Raw genomic sequence first — 9,227 nt, 5'->3', positions numbered from 1 at the left:
AATAAAGTAGTTGTACTACTAATTTCCTATTAGTCCATTGAATGAAACAGTTAGTGCTTATATGGTTTGACCAATTTTGCATGCCTATATCTGGTAATCTGAGTTACTACTTTGAAAATAATATGCTACATAATAATAATCATTGTTAGTTATCTATCACCGTGTTTTGAAATTCTGTATCATTTTTATTGTTCTCTTTTCTCTCTAAAGTAAAAACAGAAGTATGACATGCACACCTTTCAAATAGATTTCTGACAACAGTTTGAACACGTTTGAGTAAAGCGAAACAAGAAGATCGGCTTCTTATGTGTAACAACTGTCTAGAAATTCTCTCTCATTATTATTGTTTTTTTTCTTATTTTTTATTCTCTTCTTAAAGTTTTTAAAACAAAGAGATAATAAAGGCGGACATTAGGACTAGAATTAAACAGGGAGCATAGAATTGATCAAGACTGAAATGCAGAAATTTTTAAATGGTTAGACCTTGAGATGAAAGACACAGAGGACATGAGAGGTCATTAGTGACTGGAGAAAGGACAGGGCTGCCCTCAGCTGAAGGGAAGAGGCGGCAAGACTGTGGAAGAGTGTGAGGACAGATCAGAGGTATTTACACAAGTTCTTAGGTATAGAAAGCTTTAGATGGTCGGAGGAGGAACCGAGAGTAGGAATTTATATGCAATCCACATATTTGTTAAATTTACAAAAGTAAGTCATAATTTTCAATAAACATATATCAAATCCAAAATAACAATGAATAAAGATAGTCTGAAGGCAGTAAGAGTTGAAGATCAGAGGAGGGAAAAATGATCTCACTCAAAGAAAGGGAATAAATAGCATGTCAGGAAAACCGGACAGTTTCAGAAGAAAGAGGCAGGCTACGTCACCAAGCACAGAAAGGGTTTCAGTAACTGAAAGTGATGTTAAGACTCAGAAATGCTTAGAACATTTTTTAAAGTATATAAAATAATAAAAAGAGGGTTAATGAAATAGGTTAGTAGAATAAGCGCTTGCCTAGAAGAGTAGGTCCTGAGTTAAACCCCAGCGCTGCAAAAATAAATAAATAAATAAATAAATAAATAAATAAAATAATAATAATAATAATATATTAAATTAAATAGTAAAAAAGGCATTAGGAACAATACCAAATTTCATTAAACAGTAATAGGAATTCAACAATGGTTGCTGTACTGCATGATATTATCTTCAAATTATTTGTTTAGATTACCAGCTGTAAACATGAAAAAATTGGTTAAAACAAAACAAAATCCTTACAAGAGATTAAAAAGAAAACAATAAGAATAAAAAGAAAAAAATTAAGCATAACTGCTCCTTTTAGAAGACCAGCAGAGTTCAGCAGCACAATTATCCAAATTACCCAATTGCTCAGCGGCATACATGCCTGCCTGCTTAGAACATTTTTGATAAAAAGACAAACGTAGAAGTCTGTTTATCCTCAAGCACTCTAGGAATTGCTTTCCACCAGTGCCGGAGAGCCAAGATTGCTTTCTCTGTTTGCTAATTCTTGGGCGTAGTGTAGAAACCCACAGCAGATTCCTGAGGTTTCCCAAGACCCTTCACTGCATACTTAGGGATTGGCACTTCCCCCTCAGTTGGAGTGAGAACTCTCGTGCGTGCATAATGTTCAGCAGATTCCTTTGACTGAGGAATTCTGGTATGAATCCAGAGATTAGTGTGAAGTTCATCTCTGCATAAATTAAGGACTCTAATCCCAAAACATTTTGCTCTATTTTTTTTCTACTTTCTTCTTAATAATGTTTTTTCTATGTTGTCTTTTCCTCCCAACAGTGTTACTCCTGCAGTCCTGCAGTACTACTGGCTTAGTGCTCTTCCTGGTGGTTTGGCTGTGCTTTGCATTGTTCACCACCTGGAACTTTCCCATGAGGAGTCCTACCCCTTTGAAATCTGGTGAGAGGCATAAACTGTGTTGCCTTGCTGTGGTTTATGACTTGATGTCCTCCAAATCCTTATGTAGTCCTGGTGGTGAGGTAAGGGGGGGGGGGTTCTAGAGTTTGGGATTTATTCATGGTCCAATGCTGGGATTTAAGAGTGTGAGTGCTACACCTGCCCTAAGGTAGATCATCATCTTCTGTGGCATGCAAAGTAAAGGATATAAAGATCTCAATCTCTCTCTCTCTCTCTCTCTCTCTCTCTCTCTCTCTCTCTCTCTCTCCCCCTCCCCCCTCTCCTTCCCTCCTTCCCTCCCCCCCTTGTTCCTTTGATATTTTCTGCCCACCATGACTGTTGTCCTTTGCCAAGCCACCCTGTTTTGGAGCCAGCTGACTTTGCCCTGAAATATGAACTGAAACCTCTACAAACTGAGCTAACTAAACCTTTCCTCCCTTTAACTTTGGATGTAGAGTATTTTGTCTCAACAATGAGAAAAGTAACTAAGACATGCCTGCTGAAGTTTACCATTCCAGTAATGACTTCATTCTTGCACTGATAGCTTGCCTGTTTTTGTTGACTCATTTCCTTGTTTTCCCTGTTCAATTCTGTAATTCTGTGTCACAATAAAATACTCTTATGGCCTCTATGTAGATGTCTCCCAAAAGCCTCACATGGTCATAATTAGAGCTTTTTGGAGGTGGCTGGATCTAAGTTGTGGAATACTTGGATCAAGGATGGGATTCTGGGACTAAGTTGTGGTGTGAAGCCAGGTTTAAAGGCTGCCCCACCCTGGTGTGAATGATCCTTACTCTGAGGGTGGTAGCCTGGCTAGGATATAAGGGACAGGAACAGGGCTGCTGCTTATTGCATGCTGCTTCTTCATTACTTCCTCTTTTGCTGTCTTCTGCCTACGAAGACTATTTCTGCTCTGTGATGCCCCTCTGCCGTGTGCCCACCCCTACAGTGGAGCCAGCCAACTATGGACTGAAACCTCTCCAAGTTGTGAGCTAAATAAAGCTTTCCCCCTTTAACTTTGAGGATTGAGCATTTTGTCATGGCAAGGAGCAAAAATAACTAAGGAAAATTACATGGCCTGGTGGGGAGGCTGAACCAAGGAAGGCACTGATGAATGTTTGGAAAGAGGGGAGAAGCTCTGCACAGTGTTTCTCTTTTGTCATCTGTGTCATGCAGCATTTCCTCCATGACTAGATGCTGGGCCAATATGTCCCTCATGATTTCCACATTCTCCAGTCTTTTAATTTGGGATCCAGCTAGGTTTCCTTTTCTCTGCAGTCTAGTAACACTCCTGATTCCTCTAGTCGCAGAGGTGTTAGTAGCTTCTTCATTGCTAATCTCTGGGCTATCTCAGTGACCTTTTAAAAATTCCGCTCTTTCATCACTGTCAATTTCAGTCCACTCTGTTCATAAACTCAAATGATTTTTTGGATTTACAAAATAGGCTAGATCTTGATTAACATATTTAGCCTCCTTTGAAGCTAAGGTGTGTATCTGTGTCACAGATATTATTACTCTGGACTCTAGAAAGGTTAGTGCTGCCATGATAAAGAAAGAACTGGAACAAAGAGAATCTTCTGTGGCAAGTATGTGGGTGAAGTGGGGGTCACAGTGCCATTGACACTAACGGTGGAATCCCGTGTTTCATCTGGGTTTCCAGGTGCACAGTGTGACACTGTCAACAGTTAGCAATGGCAGAAGCACTGAAGGGGTGAGTTCCTCCTCATTAAATGTTTCAGCCTGCCAGGAAATTCAACATCCCATTGTTTTTAGTACGCTCTTTCCTATAAAAAACAGAAATGATTTCTTTTGTTTGTGATTAAAAACAGTGACTGAAAGGCCAGCCAGATAGCTCACTGTACTAAAGTGCCTGCTTAGGCAGACACAGGGACTGGGATTCGATCCCAGCACTATATGCCATGCCAGCCCCAACCCCAGGGTGTGCTGAGAACAAGACTGAGACTGTGTGTGGTGGAACATGCCTGTATGTAAGCACAGAACTTGGGAGGCTGAAAACAGGAGGATGACTATGTGTCCTATCTGTACAGTGAAGACCCTGTAGATCCTATACTAAAAAAAATAAAAAAAAACAGTGACTGATACTTATTGAATCTTGGAGTACCAGTTATATTGAAAGCAACACAGACATGAAAACATAAGGGACATGATCATGTGAAATATGTCTTACTCTGACCAGCTCAGACCATTCCTACACAATTCTACCTAACAGCATCCTTGGATCTCAGATTTAGGAATAGCAATTTGAGATGCGTTGGGCCAGAGGGTCGAATAGGTACAGGGTAAGGATGTCTATAAATTTCTCCAGATATCTTCTCTCATCCCTCAGTACATGGTTCTGGGACCACACCTCATGCATCCATCTCCGGGACTGTTTCACTGGGACTTTGGGAGAAGGCCTGATGTTATTCATCAACTAAACTGTCACAATAATCTCTATTTCCAGCAACAAAGTTTTGTCATTAATTCTATATTTTCCACTGAGCTTAACAAACACAGTGTCATCCAGCTCTGTTATCCAGGGCCTGGAGAAGAACTGAAAATATATTAAACAAGTATATGTGGAGTGTATATATGGATTTTTGAGAACCAGGTTGAGAAACTATGTTTTTGTTTTATTTCTGAAAAACACATTCATGGAATTAAGAACACTGTGTCGGGAAGAGTACACATTGTTATTTATCAAATACTCTTAGCCTTCTCCTGACTTTCTGCCTAAAATCTCTGTACAATATCTCTTTTATGATTATTCACGAAAATGTCCTCTCTGGGAAAACTCCTGATAAAGGGTCAGATATTTCTGCTCCTGCAGTACGACAGTTTGTTGCACTTTTGCTGTTTGGGAAGTTTTTGTATCGCACGTGAAAACATGTGGATGTCTGTGTCCTCGATTAGAGTTGGAACATTCGCATTCAGAGGTATGCACCACGATGCATACAAGAGCCGATTCTTGGCATGTTTGCTGGATGTTTGGAGGTTTTATTTGTATCCGTACATGTCTGCAGTGCAGAATGATTATGTTCTTTGTGAGGAGATGGTATTAATTAGGGGGGATGATGGACAATGCCAACGAGCCTAATTTCTTTTACACTGAAAGCAGCACTGCACATGCACTGTGTGCCGCTAAAACCAACATATTCTGATATTTAAAAATGTTTTGTAAATTCAGTCTGATGAAAGTGCACGTAAATATATTTCTGTTGTACTCTATTTTAACCTTTTCATGATACAAACTGAAATTATTGCAATAGCAACAAAGCTAATACAGTATTGTTGCTATGGACACTATTGCCAAGAAGAAATATTAAAAACACTCAGACAAAAGAAGGAAAATAAGAAGAAAATACCTTTCTTTCTTGGGAATGTTCTACCTCATGCCTTTTTCTCCATGAAATAAGGAATGTTCGTATCTGTACCGAGACCTTCTTCATTATGGAATCAGGAAAGAAGGAGATAGCTCAGTGGCACTGTACCTATCTGAGTTCAATTCCTGGTACAATAACAACAACAACAACAACAATAATAATAATAATAGTTTTGGCTTGATCCCATTGAGAAGTTAATGTCATTTCAATGAAATACTTACTTTAGAATATATTGTTGAATTTTCTTGTCAGATCATAATATTTTATTTGAACTTCTTGGGGTCTGATGATTTTTCAAATTTTAGAATAGTCCTAAACATTACAAGGTTAATAGCAAGGAATCATTGCGTATTAGAAAGAACCTTATCAGAATCTCTGGCAGAATATCAGAGTACAACATACTGATAAAGTGGTAGTAAGTAGCATGGTTATTCAGAGTAATAGGGATAAATATTACAGTGAACGAGTGTTATATTAGAGAAATTCTGCAGCCAAATGAATTCAATTAAGTCGTTTGGTTAAAAAAAAATCAATGAGCATTAAGAACTACTTGGATACTGGAATTATTGTGTTAAATAAGACTTTTCCTATGGAACTCTACATTATATATTTTGCAAATGAAATATACATCTGAAACTATATAATAGAGTTAATGAAAAGCCACCAATGCCAAATGAAGAATGACAGAAGAGTTACATGTAGGGGAAAAGTGGAGGGAAGAAACATTGGCAGATATGGTAAGCTAGAAAGATAATTTAAAGATTTAGAGATCATACACATATCACATACACACAACAAACAACACATATTCATTCAAACACTCAAGAAAGAGCAGAATACAACACATTAAGGTGCATATAGATATGATTAGAGGTTCTTTAGATAATAAATGGATCAAGTTTGATCAATTGTGGGGAAAATGATACATAAAACAATGCTACTGCTTTTGGTCTTATGCTTTGCATGGCTGAAATCCCTATAAGGAAACATATGTATACAGGAATCAATTAAACAGAAATGAAAGGACCAAGAGTATCTGAGTACAATGGAATTTAGAAAAACTTTGCTCACACTGTGACCTTAAAAGCCAAGCTATTTCTGGCAGGTCTAAGTCCAGTTTCAGTGGTAAGACATTCCAGTAGACACCTTCACTTTCCTGTTTTTCCCAGGATGGTCTACTTTTTATGATGCACTCTTTAAAATTATTTGGACAGATTTTGATGAGAAAGAATAAAATTGCAATATAAATTCCTTACTAAAATTATTTCAAATGGCTAAAAACAAAATGAACTACGATCTAAAAGTGAAAATGAAAAGATAAAATACTGTTATCCTGTCATGGACATTTGATAAGTTAGCATGGCTTTTTTATGAATAGAATTGTTGAGAATATGTACATTTCCACACAATGTATTAATCAAAACAGGTGATGGTTCATTCATTAGTGTGTTTCATTATTAAGACAACATGTTCCATCTACTAATTTCACCAATTATAATTCAGAATATAAGCAAAAGTTTATTCAGTCACATCTTTAGGAATGAGATTTAGCAAAGTCATTTGTGGTAACAAGGTTCTTGTAAGACTATTTCCAAGTGATGAGTTAAAAATGTCCTCTCAATAGCTTTATTTTCCCAAAGTGACACCAGCAGCTAGTGCATGGGCCATAAACAAATTCTACCTGATCCATACAGAGCAGCGGCTCATGCAACTGGGCTCTTCAAGAACATGTTTCACAGATGTGTTCCATTTTCCCACAAAGATGGAGCCATTTCTCAGTATTTCCTACTGTGTCATTGCTTTGTTAATTCTCAAAAGAAACCCCTGTGATAACACAGGGAACGTGTGGCAAACTTGAGAAAGATGGCAGATGGCCGAGGTGCTTCAGATATTCTCAGAGTAACATAATTATGATTGATGACTGTTGTATATTTTAGACACTTGCATGAAATGTTCTTACTGTCCCTTGACAACTTCCCTTATTTTATCCTTTTTTTCCCAGAACATTTTGTTTTAACTTTTTGTGTTTTTTGTATTTCCTGAATTCTATACTTCTTGTTTATCCACCTCTCTCCAAAATTCAGGCTTGAGCAGTTGTATTAGCATCGAAAATTTTAAAATACAGATAAAACAGATTCTAATAACATTCAGTTCACCAATTACTGTATTTATGCTGTTTGTATACATTAATATATCCATAAAATTGGTAAAAGCTCTACTAGAGTTAGCATTTGTCACAAGGAAAAATTAGCAAGCATTGACTAGGCAGATTTACTTTGCTTTTTGGCTGATGGTTCATTCCAGCTGTGTAATTGTTAATCCAGCCTATAAGAATAAAAATTCTTTTTTAATTCTTCTGGATAAAATTATATTAAGGACTCTCAAATTTGAAATTTAGTAGAATATAGAAAGACCCTGATATGAGACTGATAAAAGCAAAATAAACAAATATGAAGGAAATTTATAAACAGAAAAATCAGTAAGTAATTACATTTTAGAAGTTCAGAATCATACATATCACTAAAGATGGCCTCACCAGAAGACTAAAAATAGAAATGAGAAGCTCTCTCAGTCAACTGATGAACCACTGACCCTGTTAGTATTGCCCAGTGGCAATGGATGCTGACGTGGTTGTTTTCAAACTTCCTCTTCATCTCATCACACACGTACGCACATACGTATGCACGCACGCACGTACGCACCACGATGCAGCCACATCATGCTACAACATCAAGAAACACTTCTCTGTGAGTTAACAAGACAAATGCACAGTTGAATTCTTCATTTTCTTTGCATCATAAATAATTCATGTCTCTTCATGGAGTTATTGCTGATTTCCATGAAATTTTTATGACAAAAGTTGAAGAATTTAACAGTGACTTATTCATAAAAAATTTAAAAGTTACAATGTTTTGAGAAGATAAATAGGTATGAATTCTTATGAAAAAAATAAACCTCTCTTTTATGATCATGTTTAATTTCACAGATCACGTGTAATTATCATTTGAAAATTGCTATGACCAGGAGTCTCTTTATGGGAACTCAACCCTGGTATATAATTCACAAAGGTGTTTTTGTTAATGATTCAGGAATTACAGTTAAATATTCATAGTATAGTATGTGGGAAAAGAGGAAGACAAAAATAAGAGCACGCCTACAATAATTTGCTTTGAAATAAATCTCTAGAAAATAGTAGCATTTTAGCAAATGATTGAAATATTGAACTTGAACTTTGGCAGGAACTGCTGGAAGCAGTGAGGTTTCCCTGCAGCAAAAAGAAAACAAAGTCTCAACCTGAGTGAGAAGTCAGTGTGTAAGCAAAGCTACACGCGAAAGTGAAGTGAGGTAGAACACACAAAGCGAGCAGCACAAGTATACGTGAATGTTTAAATTTTTAAAATGTAGTAGAGTAAGAGCCACGTTGCTAATCCTTCCCCCCAAATCTCCCTCTTGCTTTGCACAAACGTATCCCGCCATTCTGGCCTCTTCTTGGAGCAGGTGTGGAGGTCTGCTTTCACAAGGCGTTTTGTGAGATGTGAGCAACAAGGAGAACGACCTAGCTGGATGCCTCTCAGTGGAAGAGCGTTGCGCTGTGTCCTCGCCCACCCTCTTTGCCAGATCTGCCACAGACACTGCTGGCTCCTCTCCAAGGTCAAAAATGACCACGAAAAACCAAGACTTTGCATCCGCGTAGGACATGGAGCCAACCATGAAAGCACAACCGAAGACAGAAAGGTCTTCAGCACTGCTTCAGACAGTGACAAAAATGCTGTGTGCAAAGGCAGGGAGGATATTTTGATAGGGAGAAATAGCAATGCATCTTTTACTGTAATAAAGTATTAGGGAAAGAAAAGGGGACTAAAGGATGGAGAAGGGGAGGGAAAGGGATTGAAAAACTATTAAGATGAGTTATGTACTGAT

At 37.5% G+C, this 9,227-nt stretch overlaps 1 pseudogene; it reads right to left on the bottom strand.

The window, feature by feature from the left end:
- LOC101572868 overlaps positions 1-9,005 on the bottom strand; it is a 57,546-nt pseudogene extending 48,541 nt beyond the window's left edge.
- Positions 9,006-9,227: the final 222 nt, after the last annotated feature.

Source organism: Octodon degus, unplaced genomic scaffold (assembly GCF_000260255.1).
Source record: "Octodon degus isolate 3935 unplaced genomic scaffold, OctDeg1.0 scaffold00139, whole genome shotgun sequence".
NCBI lineage: Eukaryota > Metazoa > Chordata > Mammalia > Rodentia > Octodontidae > Octodon > Octodon degus.
This window is presented reverse-complemented; position numbering and strand designations above follow the sequence as displayed.